General features: G+C 35.0%; 1 protein-coding gene across 3 annotated transcripts in view; it reads left to right on the forward strand.

The window, feature by feature from the left end:
• The first annotated feature begins 4,917 nt into the window (after positions 1–4,917).
• The window catches only part of LOC145688127 (serine/threonine-protein kinase ATR-like), a 381,701-nt gene continuing 373,077 nt past the window's right edge, over positions 4,918–13,541 (forward strand). For all 3 annotated transcript variants that reach the window (XM_081761899.1, XM_081761900.1, XM_081761902.1), the window contains exon 1: positions 4,918–5,185. The gene's annotated coding sequence lies outside the window, so the exon portion shown is untranslated. The remainder of the gene's footprint in view (positions 5,186–13,541) is intronic.

Below are 13,541 nucleotides of genomic sequence, written 5' to 3' on the forward strand. Positions count from 1 at the left end.
TTAAAAAAAAATTCAGATAAAATTCACTCATTGCAATGAAAGTAACAATAACATCAGTATAGAAAGAAGTTTTCCATATAAATAGTGAGTAAATCATTGACAGTGATTATTGATTTTGTTTGCAAAAAACGAATGTAATTATCTATACATTAAATAAATATTAGAGAATGTAGTTAAATCAATAAATATATGAATAGAGCATGAATAGTCTTTCCTCTTCATATTTCCTGAACATTATTTGGTAAAATTCAATAACGCCGGGGAGAGAAACGCTCGCGCGAACGAACACACCTTTGGTGTTTTAACCGCTGCTTCTGCAGACCACGAATCACTACTGTGTAAAATTATAGTTTTGCGGAAACTTTGAATGAGCACGAGGGGGGAATTTGAATATAGTGTCCCAAAGTGAACTAACGTGAAGTTATATATCAAGGTTTGTTCACGTGGAAACAGGACCGGCTCGTGCATATAGACAACCTAGGCTGCTCCCTAGAGCGGAAACATTTAGGGCCGGAATGATAGGCAATGGTTTTTTTACATGCGGTTCATCAACATTTGCGAAAACGTATGTGCACCAGCGCCCTACATAGGTTAAAGTCAAAGGCAACTTCCCAAATTAGAAAATTAGAAAATTTTTTGATGTTTATTATAAAAGATTTCCGAATGGACAAGTATACTTAAGATCAACAGATACAATATTCTCGTTTTGTTTGAAGGTTTTTGGCATCAATGTTTCTTCTGCATTAGCATAAAGGGATTGTGATGATTGGCACAACATTCAGCAATTCTTGACCAACACGAAACAACTGCTGAGCACTTGAATAACTTTCAGAAATGGAAAATGTTGAAGAAAAACCTTGAAGAGGGCTCAATCATTGACCATGGTTAGAATTCTTAGCTCATAAAACTTGGCATTTCAAGGTAGAACTGAAAAACTGGATGCTCATGACAACGGAAACATTTTTGAAAATTATTCAATATTTAGTAATGTTTGACTCAATTATGTATGAGCATCTACGAAGAATCAGAAGTGATGATAAAAGACATACTCATCACCTCGGGAAAACATACAAAATGAATTGATCCACTGTTAGCTAGTGCCATAAATGCAGAGATCTTGTTTTCAGTTCAAAAAGCTAAATATTTTCCCGTCATATTGGATTGCACGCCAGCCGTTAGTCACACAGGACAAATGACAATGACCATTAGACTCGTGCAAATAATTTCTTCTTCTGAGGTAATATCACAAAGCAATCTAACTTCTTGAGATTTATGGTCCTGAAAAAAAGTCTATGACTGAGGTAAATCTTGAAAAGTTAAAAGTTATATCATTATCTGTTGAGAATATTCGAGAACAAGATTACGACAATGGCAATAATATGAAAGGAAAGGACAGTGATGTTCAAAAAAGAATTTTGGGTATTAATCCACGTGCATTCTATATTCCATATTGCTCAAATACTCTAAACCTCGTGGTCAATGACGCAGCTTCATGCTGCTTGGAAGCAACGATTTTTTGATATGGTCCAACGAATTTGTGTTATTTTCAGAATCGACACGTCGATAGGAGATTTTATGCGTCACGTGCCATCTTTGACAGAAAAACTCCTGAGTGACACACGATGGTCCAGTCCAATTGTTGCACTTACTCCTCTGCGGTATCAGTTGTCAGTGATGCTTTGCAAGAAATATCTGATGATATCTCTCTTACAGACTACAGTGGCATTAGAACAAAGGGAGAAGCACTTGGGTTACTTAGAAACCTTTCAGACTTCAAGTTTGTAGTTCCTCTTGTCACATGGCATAACATTTTATTTCAAGTCAATTTAGCAAAAGGATTTGTCTCTCCAAAGACCAGCTAGCCACCTGAAAAGAACAGAACAGCATTTAATCAGTACTAGAAGTGGTTTGGAATTCGAGAGAACTCTGGTTGATGCTGTGAAGTAGCAGAAGAAGTTAGAATAGAACCATGTTTTGAGAAAGAGAAGGTGCTCATTCTAATTAAGAAGACAATGTTGGACTATGAATTAATAGATGAATCTGCAAAAGTAGCTGACCTCGCAGAAAATTTCAAGATTCATTTTTATTTTGCTGTTATAGACACAGCTATGAATGCTGTCAAAGAAAGATTTCCCCAGTTAAATTATGTATGTGTTATCTTCTGATTTTTGTACAGCACTCATGATTTCAAAAACAAAAACGCAGCAGAGATCAAACTGTTGTGTGAAAACCTGGAGAAGACCTTAACAGTTAAAAATAAAGAAGAAAATGCGAAGGAATGTGATATTGACGTTTTAGGGCTGTTTTCTGAGCTCAGAGAAATTTGTCACCATTTTAATGACTCAGCATCAACCCCTGAAGAAGTCCTTAACCACATTTACCACCATGGTCTTGAAAATGGATTTCCTAATGTATGTGTAGCTCTTCGTATTTTACTCATGTTGCCAGTGTAAGTGGATAGTACAGAACGAAGTTTTTCCAAATTAAACTTATTAAAACGTATCTTCGTTCTACAGTGTGCCAGGAAAAACTAGTAGGCCTCGTCACTACTTCTATTGAAAGTGAGTCAGCAAGACAAATATACCCGACAGTCGAATAGAAGAGTTTGCAAGTATGAAAGCAACCAATGTACCGTTAATGTTATAAATATTGTTGCTCATTTTATCTCAAACAGTGAGTGAGAGACTTATGTAAATATTAAAATGTACTAGCACAACATCACGAACTTTTTTCTTCTTACAGTGGTGCGAAGAGAACTGATTTTTCTGAGATATTTGTTGAATGTAGATAAAGCTACTCCAACCAAAAATCATATGTAAGTATAAACTTTCTATTACTAGTTTAGATTAATTATTACCGTTTAAATTGTTCAAAACACAAAGTCTTAACTTTTGACTTCGTTAAACAGGCAAAAATTAAATTTTTGGACACACTGCAGTCACTATTCACGTTTTCTATGGAATCTTTTAAGAAAGAATTACAACCATCTTTTGTTTTATATTTAAATGGACATCGACATGGTTTACATTACAATAAAACTTTAATTTCCTGTTGTCCTGTGGTTATATTAGTAAAATTTCATCCCAAATGCCACAGCAATAAAAATGTATTAAAAAAATAATTGGCTTACAGATTACTTATTAATACCATAGAGAGAGGCATTGGGAATAAGTTTTATTTTATTAAATGCTTAAACAAATGGTAACAATGTGATGATGTGGTGCAAATGTCAGGGGGGACAACAGTAGCGGCCCTAGACTCGTAATAGTAGGGGGGCAAGAGGGGAGGCAAGAAAAAAATTAGGGGTGAAGCAACAACTCTTGTTTTGCTTTGAATATCATTATTATTATTTGTTCCTATTATTGTTATTATTATTCACTGGTTGTACATAGAATAATTGGGGCGAGAAAAATGTTGGAGTGGCGGTCGCCCCTCCTCGCTCCCTGTAGTACCGCCACTGGGTGACAAGGCGTCACATTGGTTTGGGTTAGTTGAAGAAGATTATGGGAGCGCAAACATATTTTTCGCCTATGGTATAAAATATCCTAGAGCCGTCCCTGCGTGGAGAATAGCTACATTGTTTTCTCTATTGAATAGGACATGAGTAGCTTGAGACACTCTTTTCAAATTTCGAGTCGGGTACATTTAGCCCATCCTTAAATTTAAGAGTTGTAATAATAATAATAATAATAATAATAATAATAATAATAATAATAATAATAATAATAATAATAATAATAATAATAATAATAATGAATCGTTCCCTAGAATTTGGGTATATACTTTTGTAAATTTGGAAGGTTCATGTTGGTCCATTGAATGGGCAAAACATTGCAAAAGTAATAATAATAATTTTGAGGATATTGACAACATCTAAGATGAAAGAATATATCATATGATCATATGGATGGGTAGAGGACATAGTCTAAGGTAATTGGTGGCAATGCCGTGCCGTGGATAATCAGCGCACGGGGCGAGAGTATACGACGGCGCCGCCATACATATATTGCAAGTAATTTTTCTTATCTTTGTTTTTATTTTTTCTCCCGAATTTTGCGCCCCCTTACTTCGACGCCCGTGGCCTTCGCCTCTCTCGCCCCCCTCAAGGCACCGTACTGATTGGTGGAAAGTTACTTTACGTAGAATTTGGTGAAGACGGGTACGGAATGACCTAAGATAGATCAATACTAAAACCGACTTATGGGGCGTTTACACTTAGTCGATTTAGTCGCACGACTAAATCGACTCGCTGCATTTGCCAGTAAATCGAAGCAACTAGGCCGAATCAGATTGATGGATCTGTTCAATTATTTCAACCACAGAAAATAGAACGTCTTTTAATTCAGTTGCCAGTCGATTAGTCGCCTTCGATCAACAAGCGATTAAGTTGAAGTCCCGTTTACACGGTCGATTAAGTTGAAAGTGACGTCAATTCAACTGAATCGAACGCAAATCGACTAAGTGTAAACGCCCCATTACAGTGAACAATATTTCAAGGTTTGAGAACAAAGGAAAGATAAAGAATTCCAGATGTTTCACAACCCTCCTCAAAGTTTATTCCAAACATTGTATGTGAACAAATGGTAAAAGGGATTAGTTTGAAAATATCGGGAAGATACATTAGGCCTTATGCAGAGTCGTTTTGAAGTATGATTAGCGTCATACTAAAGATCTGACTACGGCATTGAATATATGTTATAGTCGAACTCTTAAGTATGGCACTAATCACGTTTCAGAACGAATCTGCATAAGGCCCATTATGTTTTAAATAAACAGTAAAACTATGAAATACTTGGCTCTTTTTACTGTTAAATTCTATTGCTTGGAAGTCTAGAGTTAGTCATAATGTTACAAGTACTATCCCCTTATTTTAAAATAATGTTCTATGCGTAATTCAGCTGCTTTCTTACGTAATATACTGGCAGCACTGATAATGACGGATTCCGGAGCCGGTTCAAGTTGAATCTTGTTTGATGGCGGGTTTGCAGCAATTGGGGGTTTAAGTTTTATATATGTGAAATTATTGTAAGACGTAGTGTCAACAGACAAGTATGGCATGACAAGTGTTCCGTGCGTCAGAACTATTTGGGAAATAATTCTTCTGTTATGTTTAATGTTTCATTTTAACTACTACCTCGTGTTAGTAGTTGCATAGAATGGAAACGAGTGTTACGAACATTGTGAGGTAATGTATTTGAGTTATTCATGTGGTAGTAAAATATATAGGTAATAGTTAAGAACAGCTACTTCTCATCTCCCGTGCACGAGGATAAATCTTACTGTTGCACTACCTAAACACCCTAAGTACAAGGGCAAGAACTCAGTCTATTACCTACTTTTTAACATCCTAGATAGTCAATGAATAATGCCTGAAAGTATGGCGTTTCTCGTCCTTCCCTAAATGGGAAGTACGGCTCCTTAACTATAACCATATATATATATATATATATATATATATATATATATATATTGAGTAAATTGTCTTTCTGTATCTGTAATAATCATTTTTGGGTGTGGAATTCCATTTCTCTGTAGATTTACTTTAGGTACACGGTAAGAACTATTGTGCCAAAGACCTATAACCAACTTGTGCTAGGTGGCCACTAAAAAGCACGAATGCTATCTAAGCGGTAAGGAAAGGTTGCGTCCGTAAGATACAGGCGCGTCAGCGAATGTGTGTGTACAGATAAACAAGGATGGTTCAAAACACACTATATGGCATATAATTATTTACTTTAAGTGCTGAATTACCGGTATGTATTTGTACCTTACTAAAGACGCTATATGTAATATCCCGATATGTTTTGATTGCTTGCATGTTTGTGTTCCAAAATAACATAATACATTACTGACGCAAGTTTCACAATTATATGAGTCCCTTAACTCTCGGACGCTTCTAGCATTATAGTTTCGCATCATGAGTTAGCACATTGACTTCAGATAGCTACTTCACTTCACTTTGTATACTAAGTAAATTGCGACATGCGAAATCGGACAATCAACAAGAAAGTCGGACAATCAAGATTCCTAAAAAGGACTTGACTTTTCCGACGATGGTGTTATTGGATTTCACTCTTATGCATTCAAACTTGAAACTTTTCAAAATAAATATCTTGAAGCCTGCTTATCACTTGTGTGGCTTAATATTAACTACAGGAGCACGATGGCTTAGTAGTAGAGCGCTTACTTGTGCGTGGGGTCCCGGGTTCCATCCCCGGTCAAGTAAGTTTGTGGCCATGACAACGTCTTATCCGTGGGTTTTTTCTGGGTACTCTCATTTCCTCCCACATTCTATTTCACGTTTTTCTTCCATCAACATTCACTTGCGGTAATCATCCATCGTCTTAGCCTAAAGGGCATAATCGTGAGACGTTAAAGTGGAATGTTTTAATGTCAACTACCCTGTTTAAATGACAATGAAGTCATTATCATGTTAATCGCTATGCGAATTAAGGTAATTGTACGGTTGTCTAATCTATAAACAGATTGAATTTGTTTCTTGCTGTTGCTTTTTGTGGGTAACTTTTCACTTTCACTGTGGTTGCTCGCATTTATCGAACACAATCAGTGAATGCGGATGGATGTTGGGAAGCAGCTTTACAGTGAAATAATTTTCGGAAACTCGACTATCCACTTCACTGTGATAAGCTGTATTTCTTTTATCATTTTTCCTGTGAAAAATCAGTGGAGCATTAGGAATGATACGCTTTCGGAACCGGCATGTACGAAAGTCAGTCGTTCTCCTTTCTCTATTTGGGCTTCTACCACTTTAGAAAGTCCTCTTCGTTTAGTCTGATGAACTGATTTTATGCGAGTTTAAATCCATACCTTAGATTTTGTATGGTTTTTGTTGGCCCGGGTTTTATCAATTTACACGACTCATCTCCCTTGTTTTCTAGCTTTTCTGTCAAGACACAAGTATTTATGCCAACTTTCAATGATGTCCTCTCTATCAATAAGTAGAAAAGTTCTTTACCATTTCCTATACGTGAGTCCCATTTCTTTCATGATATTGCGAAAATTCCACTTCGGATACTGAGACACTTCGTCGTCATTCCTCAAAACGCGTAAAATATTTGTCAGTAGTTGGGAGTTCATTCCTCTTGAAGAAAGCATGGACATGTCTTCGAATCGTGGCACGGCAAGACCCGCCATAAATTTACATCTTTGTCACACGTTTGTTATTAGGTCTTGCCTTTTGGGAAGCTTCTAATTTTCCATCACATCTGATATGCTGCCTTTTTTTTGTCATATACTTGAAACGTCAATAAGTGTTATATCAGCTGTCAACTGAAGTGCTTAATTAACCGAGATTAATTTTGGGCCATTGACGATCGAAAGTATGAATATACGTGTGAAAGAATTTGTCGTTCACTATGTAATATTAGTTTTTTATTCGTCGTTCTATAGCACTCGGGTGAAAACGCTCTTGATGAAACAAACACTCGCTATGGCGTTAACACAATGTAGTATGTAATATACGTAGCTATATACGAAATACTTACAGCTGCTGATAATTATTTACAAAAGCTCTAATATTACTTTCAAATTACATACATATGCAGTGGCAGCGATTGGACGTTAATAGTTGGGGAAGGGGGCAAGGCGAATATTTGTATATCAATGTTAGTTTCCCTGGTTGTTTCTAATACTTTGATGAAAGGCTGTATAACTAATAGGATACTATCTTTTTCAGTTAAAATACCGTATATCGTATTTCCTATATTATTAAGTAAATTGACAAGATCAATGGGGAAGATTCTAGAACACAGGACCCCCATATAGATTCATAGCTAGATTGGTTCTTTTCTGTACCAGAGTTTAATATTTAATTCACATAGTATTGCCGAGCGAGTGTCAGCGAGTGAATGCGGGTTAGAGACCCGCAGCGCACGTTGTTTTCTGTCTTTATTACAGTTAAGTGGGAAGGGGGACCTACGTTCTAGAACCTTGCCAAATCAATGCAACCTTTGTACTCTTAAACAACGAAGGCGCAAGAAGAGATTTGATTCCTTGCTCATGAACATCTTAAAATTCTGTCTGGAAAATTGTGTAATCAGATTATTTAATAAAAAATTTGCAAAACAAATAAATGGAATAGATAATGTTAATCATAGTAATGAATAATGAGGCTTCTTTTGCAAAAATTATATTGAAAGTAGGGGTTAATGAACAACTTATATTTTTAATTTCACACATGTTATTAAATGTATGTTATTACGTTTAGAAAGACAGTAAATACTAAAAGCATATGCTACGACATTGGAACAGTTACTTTTGCAGCTTCCCGAAACATGTTCGTTGCCATTAGGTGCAGTTTTCACTTTCTTGAAACACATGAAAACATAACAGTACTAAGAATCACTGCACATTCCAGTTATACGAAATAATCTAAAACCTAGAATTTTATTGTATATACACTCGTACACCCCTAAACACACCACTTCACTCTTATTACACTGCAAAACAATAGATAAATTAGAAGTTGTTTCTTATTACTCTCTTTTCAATCAATATTCCTTACTATTAGAAGTAAGAGAAGATATTTTAGGGACTGTCGATTTTTGTGCAATTAAAGAATAACTTCTGGAAGACTTCTTTTTTTGCGAAATGTTCTCTAAATTAGCTAGTTTGAAAGCAGCTAAGATGAAAGAAGAAAGGGAAGTACACGAGAATTGTTGCGCTTTAGTAGGTTAGTTTTGGGACCATTTTCCGTGGCAATAAAGACGCAATCCTGTGGCTTTCTTAACTCCACGGGAAGACAAATAACCAATACGTACTCACGCAACGGCAAATATTATATGGCACCATTTTTTCTATGAACTAGTAATACATACAAATGCTTTATATTTCCAAATGAAACTATATACATTAATGGGTCACTTCAAAAAATGGGGGTGCAACTCTCCCCCCCCCCAATCGCCGCCCATGTTCATATATACATTCTAGATATAATGCACACCATTACTTATAAGTGAATATATAGGCGCGCATCACACATGAAATTTTCGCACATTCAAAATGAACTAAAGCAAGGAGTTCGCAAACACAACGATTAACAGTGAACGCAGAAACGATGTTCAATAAGCCAGATACTGTATTTAGCAGCTGTGTTTTCTTTCATTGTAGTAGAAATTTGGCAACATTTAGAATCCGTATTGATAAGGTGGAATTCGCAGAAGTGTTTGAGACTTTTGCAGGAAAGTATTTTAAATGACAGCATTAAAATGATTTTCGGTTTAGCTGCAAACAGGTCAAAGCTTATGATTAATTTTCTCACTACCTTATGGAAAGATTTCAGTTGCATTTAGAGTAGCTTTGATTCCAAATTTAATACGGAAACTCTCTAAAGATGCTTATACTTAACATGTATAGAGGAAATTAATAGTGATAATGTTGTTGTTAGTCTAAAGGTCTAAGCAAGTTCTTGCTGAGTTTATGAATAAGTCTTTCAAGTAAGGAGTAAAATTTTGGTTAATCAGATTTGAATAATTAACTATATGTTTTCTAACAAGAAATTATATGTTTCATTCTCACAAGAAACACGCATATACTGTTCTCAGTATTTTTCTCTTGCTTACTAAAATTTGGCATTATTTCTTCATCAGTCTTATAATAAAATATTGCAGTAAACTTTAACACCGAACATAACGACGCTAACCGGTGTAAGAGATGCACTTCTTAGCAGGAATGTTCCAAGTTTGAGTCTCGATAGTCCAAAATCGGAATGAATGTTTCCATAGCTTTTTGTCAGTCCCACAAAATACATGTTGAGATAATAGATTTAAATCCATTATAGGACTCTGATTGCTCTTGTGTACTTAAATTTTGTATTTTCTGCACACAGTCCTGGCGGATGCCCCATTTTTATATTAGTGGCTATCGGGACCATTTTTCGTTTAAAAAAAATAAAAAAAAGTTTTAAAAGACTGACCTCGCCAATCTAAATTAGAACAGATTGGGAGTAAATGTATCAGCAGAGCTTAAGCCTAAAGCAAGTTTAAAGCACAGAAGTCAGTTCACGTATAAAATATGGAGTAAATTAGTGTACTTTTTCGTCAATACAGAGTAAGACTTTTAATCAAGGAATGAATAAGAAAAAGTTTTCCTGAAAATGTCGTTCAAGCATTTGCAACTACAGTGTTCATTAACGAACATAAAGCACATATTCATATAAGCTGAAAGACAGATTGCTGTTATTATGCCCATCATAATATTGGCGTCATTTAAGTAAAGAAAGATTATTTAAAATTTTATCAAATTGGGGGATGGTTGTCTACGCCAATTTTATTTTATTTAAGATTTTACTACGTCTTTGTATTGGGAATATATATATTAAAAAGAAAGTAGGTTTTATTTAGAGTATCCAAATTTATCTCACATTTTACAAGTATTTTCTGAAAAGTGAAACAGGTACAGTCAGATAAAGACACCTCTTTAAATAAATATTCATTAATTCATGAAAATAAATCCTTACTTGTTTTCCAATTGTTTAGCACACAGTTTACTTTTTTCAAAGCTTTCAAAAGACGTACAGCAGATTAATGCCATATTCGTACAGTCTGATTTGCCCGATCTTCTACTTAAGAAAATAATATAGGAAACTCGGATCTGATCCGGCGATAAAATTAAATTTAAAAAAATAATAAATAAATAAACTGTATACTCGTGGACACTAGAATTAGGAATTATGTTTGGTGGATAAATAGTTGACAAGAAAACTTCCTTTATATTTACCAAAATATTGGTTAAGTACGAATTTTTAAATATTACCTGTTAGGCTTAGAAGACCTCGAGCTCTTTCCCTGATGCACTGCTGCTCATGGATGACTCTCTTACAGTAACAATACTTTCTGCTTTTATAAACAACATATCTATTATTGGGTTTTCGAATTAAAATTAAAGATTCTGATTTTAACCCACAAACGCCCCTTGTGCCACCAGTGACCCACTTTATTTTTCACTACGTTACATGGGCTATATCATTCATTTAGCCAAACCACCGTTGTTCCACTTCAGGCACACTACCCGTTCTCTTGTTGTACGAATTTCGTTCAGTTTTCTTCTCAGGTTTTCGATGTAACACGATATTGTTCAAGGCAGTTGCTGACGAATAAAACTGGTCTTGGGCGTTTGTGGGTTAAATTCCCATTTACATGTAGCTAATGAAAGTAGTACGCACTGATGACTTCATTATATAGGGCAAGTCAAAATGATGGACCTGATTTCAGAAATTTATTCTGTTAAATGCAATAAATATATGGACTGGTGAAATATGCGCTTCAAAAGGTTAACTTTCAAAGTTTAGTTTCCATGTAGTGTCTCCACTTTGTATCGCTAAAACTCAGCAGTTAACTGGACAAGAGAGATCTTTCGTGTGTGTTTGATTATCGTGTAAATTAAGTATGTGATCAGTATGCAACGGCATTTCCGTACCAAATATCAGAAAGACCCACCTACATGGAAGGCTATTCGTAAGTGCTATGAGCATTTCAAAGATTCGGGCCATTGCTGATATTAACCACAACGTGCTACAAAAGGTTTGGCAGGAGATAAATTATCGGCTTGATCTATGCCGTGTTACGCGAGGTCTTCAAGTGGAATACTTGTGATATGTTTGGAGAAGGCTTTGACAATTTACCTTTCATAGCACATGTCTCACAATATTGTATGTTTATTGGATTGCACAAAATAAATTTCTGAAGTCGGGTCCATCATTTTGACTTGGCCTCTACAAACTGAAGCATTACCATACCTCTTTCAAACACTTAAGAATTTAAAACATGCCTTGACTCCAGTAATAATTTTTATTTTAATAAAATGAAGATACACTGCATAAATTTTGTTTTATTCTGACAAATATTTCAAAGGAATAGAGGGTATTATTAATTAAATTTAATCAAATCAGCTGGTGAAAAAATATAATGGAAATATTGCGTCAAGGAAAAACACAGCACATTGTCTGCTAAAAGAGAGCCAACCGAGTATGAAAGTTTATACCTTGTGAACTGATATAGCTGCCTTATGGGCGTATCCGTGCGTAACAGGTTCGTCTTTCATTAATGTATTTTTATGTAGTTACGCAACTTACATGTAAAACACAACATATTTAGATAATTTACACACTAGCCTACTAAAATATTATTAAAAATTTGTTCTGTAAATTTTACAAATCTGTGGATCCGTACTGTAGATCTGTACCCTCTCGTAGCTGTTATATTGTGACATTATTTGAATCCAGTAGATAAAATGTAATAGGCCTTATGTGAAGAGTTAAAAAGTGACTAATTTTGAAACTCGCGGGATAACCCTTTTCGATGCGTTATACTAAACAAGATCACTTAAAAAAATATTAGTGCATTGGCTGTATGAGGATTAATGTTACGAAATGGTTCTAAAATTCTGAATAACAAGTGTATATCACTATAAATGAATCCATTACGTAGGAGCCCGTTTCTCGGACAAGCGAATGGACTACGGTGTTATTCCATTTTATAGAGGTATAAATTTGTAAAAGCTTCGGGAAAAAAACATGTTTCTTGATTTTATAATGCTATCATAATACAATTATATGAATAATTAAAATATAACAGGATCTTACCTTTCCCATGTATAATAAGATAAAAATAGGAAATGCAAAGTGTGCTCTTTAGCACGTAGTACTCCATACGGAAGACATAATCAAGTGCTATGTGAAAGCAGTATACAAAGTTACCATAAAAGTGTCGCAAAGCTGTGCCACACGCAACGCATGAGTTTTTATGCTATACAAAGTGTTTTTGTATTATCCTTGCGTATAAATATACTCACCGTCGCTGACGCGCCTGCTCCTCATGGACGTGTTATCATATGGATCTCTACTGCGCTCCTCCCCTGACTCTGTTAGGTAGCATTCGTGCTTTTTAGTGACTACCTAACCCAAATTGGTGTGTGTTTTCAGCAGGGTTGGCTGGTTTAAACCAGCTGGTTTTTTTTTTAAAAAAAAAAAAAAACAACTGGTTTAAACCAAAAAACAAAAAAATGTTCGTAAAAGTGTAAGTGTTTGTAAAATCGTGATGAACACACATTTGTGGGTTATCACGTTTCACTTCCGTATATTATTCGTATTATATTCAGACCTAAATTCCCCATTCATTACTCAAAAAGATTATACTGCAAAAGCAATTTTTTTTACGAGTTTTTAAATGTTTATTTTGTGATTTTTTTGTAGTTGTTATTATTGTTATGTAATTGCAATCGAAGAAAAATTCTAAACATTGTTTCGTTTCAATGTTTACTATGGATAAAATACATCGAAAATGCCGTACTTTTTGTGTGTGTGTGTGTGTGGGGGGGGGGTCATACAGATCCCACGAGAGGCATTTAGTGATATAAGTATCTTTGGTATCTATTTATGTATAAATGAGTCTCAGCCAAAGTGGACTCAAATAATTCGTATCTTTATTCACTTTTCTTATTGATATGCAGATTAAGTCGGTGTATTTCTTTAATTTGGACCAATAAAAGTCGTTGTTAACTAACTTGAACTAAATTAGTTCTTC

The sequence above is a fragment of the Thermobia domestica genome, chromosome 6 (genome assembly GCF_964235325.1).
Source record: "Thermobia domestica chromosome 6, izTheDome1.hap1.1, whole genome shotgun sequence".
In the NCBI taxonomy this organism is placed as follows: Eukaryota; Metazoa; Arthropoda; class Insecta; order Zygentoma; family Lepismatidae; genus Thermobia; species Thermobia domestica.